Source organism: Puma concolor, chromosome C1 (genome assembly GCF_028749965.1).
Source record: "Puma concolor isolate L17-30 chromosome C1, mPumCon1.1.hap2, whole genome shotgun sequence".
In the NCBI taxonomy this organism is placed as follows: domain Eukaryota; kingdom Metazoa; phylum Chordata; class Mammalia; order Carnivora; family Felidae; genus Puma; species Puma concolor.
The window spans coordinates 130,264,115-130,266,701 of record NC_141674.1 but is presented as its reverse complement, the minus strand read 5'-3'; positions in this window follow the sequence as shown (position 1 = coordinate 130,266,701).

The window sequence follows — 2,587 nt, the reverse complement described above, 5'->3', positions numbered from 1 at the left end:
AGTATCTCAGGAGCAACAGAGTAAGCCAGACCTGCAGTTTCCTGGGGTCTTTGTCCCCTTCAACCAGAGCAGCTCAATTTAACATTTTCTTATGAAAAAGTGTTTCTGAAAGAAAAACAAAGTTTAGAAATTACATTTGGGTGGCAGAGAAGTTCTTTAGTGTATCAAATTCCATTAATTTTTCTGGATTTCCCCTAGATAGAGCTATTCTTCCAGACGTGGGTGGGAAATTCTAGTAGTAAAGTGAGCCAGAGTGACTGCCTGCTTCTCCTCCAGAATTCCAAGTCCATTCAGTTCATATTTGTAACCAGGGGTCTAGAGACCCAGTGTAAGTTGTATTTCTGCCACTTCTTGTCCTTGTCACCAGGACAAGGACAAGGCAAATACATTATTTCCACTAAAATTAAATTCCCTTTTCTGTAAGATAGAACAACTAATACTTTTCTGTCAACTACATATGATATCTCAAATGATATAATAAATTCAAGTGGTATAATAAATAAAATCATCTTATGTACTTATAAATCATTCTGTGCATGCAAGATGAAATTATTATTACCAGTACTGTCCATGAAATTTTAAATCAGTTGTTAAGCTTGTTTCCTGATATGAATGAACTGAACTAGTTTATCTGATGGAAGAAAGGGCTAGTTCTTATCACAGGGGGATGTACAGTCTTCTAGCATGGGTCTGTGGTTAAACTTTGAGGTGATAATGAAATCTTAAATAATATTTATACTTCAGTGGCTTGTATCCTTTGAATGACTTCTTGCTTTGGGTATATTATTTGCAGAGAGCCAGCAGTAATTAAAATGGTTGAAGGACAATATCTCTTATATTTTCATTTGTATAAACTTGTGTATTTATCATTACATACAAATATCAATCAAAGGACAAATTCTATTAAGCATCTTCTAAACACTATACCATATGATTCCATGGTCATATAAAAAGTAGATTGGCATGGATTGTTCGAGTCCTGATTATTAGCCTGAAATGCTTGGATTCTGCTCAGTAGTTAAGAAGCTGTTGTGAGGGGGTGCCCGAGTGGCTCAGTCGATTGAGTGTCTGACTTCATCTCAGGTCTTTTTTTTTTTTTTAATTTTTTTTTTTTCAACGTTTATTTATTTTTGGGACAGAGAGAGACAGAGCATGAACGGGGGAGGGGCAGAGAGAGAGGGAGACACAGAATCGGAAACAGGCTCCAGGCTCTGAGCCATCAGCCCAGAGCCTGACGAGGGGCTCGAACTCACGGACCGCGAGATCGTGACCTGGCTGAAGTCGGACGCTTAACCGACTGCGCCACCCAGGCGCCCCTCTCAGGTCTTAATCCTAGGGTTCATGAGTTTGAGCCCCCCATTGGGCTTTCCACTCTCAGCGAGGAGTTTGCTTCAGATTCTCTGTCTTCCTCTCTCTCTCTGTCCCCTCCCCAACTCTCTTTCAAAAATAATAAACACTAAAAAAAAAAAAAAAAAGAATCCATTGGGAGTATTTGAGATGCTTTATAAAATAAAAAGTGTTTTCTCAAGAAGTAAAGATTAATGGATAATAACTATTAAGGAATTAGAGGGTATAATATAATTTAAAATTCCAAACTTAGGAAATCAAGAGAATGGCCTTGCCCATAGAAAAGAATGTCTGGATGGTGTTTTAGATGAACCTTTAGAACATGTAAAAGTTCTTCACATATGGCCAGAATGAAAAGAGGTGCAGTGAGTACAGAATATTCTTGATTTGTAACCACTTTTAACAACCACTGCCACCTGGTGGCTTGTGACCCTGTTTCCACTGAAGCGAGAAACTTGATTCTTGATTTCGGCAGGGCTGAAGCAGAATAAAAGGAACGCTGACATGGTGTACCTGAGATCTAAGTTTTTGGAGTGCAAGGGTTAAGAGCCATGTAACCTTGTTCAATGTTATAACATATCTAGATATATAGATATAGATATAGATATAGATATAGATATAGATATAGATATAGATATAGATATATAGTCATCTAGCTATAAATATCTACATTTTAATGATTTCTTACAAAACTCACAGCCAAAGCTGAAATCCACCAAGATTTCTGATAGCAGTAGATATGGATTAAAACTGCAGCTCCCATCACATATGTTTACATCACTCCTGTTTCCTTTTGATTCAGTAAGCCTCGTATCTCTACTGAATTACTGAGTAATGGAAGACATACAGGAACCAAAGTAGTTAAGGAAAGAGGAAGTAACAGGTGGGCAGACAGAGTCACAGTGAGGAAGACAATGAAAATGGACAGCCTAAAACATTTTAAGAAGTAAACAACTGTATTTTTCTGAAACAACATCATGATCTAGGCGCATAGCTGCTGTGCATCTTGATTCTGAGAGTGAAGAAATATTTCTTCTCAGGGCCAACATTCCATCGCTCGTAACTTCTTTTTATTTCCTGAGAACAACAGACGATTTTACGATTTCCTGATACAAATTCCTGATATGGGAATTCAACCATACTATCTACATGTTTCTTTCAGAAACTCCTTGTTCAAAGATTCCTCCTTCTGGGAAGGCTTCTAAAACTCTCCCCGAGAGATACAGTGTTTCTCTCCTCT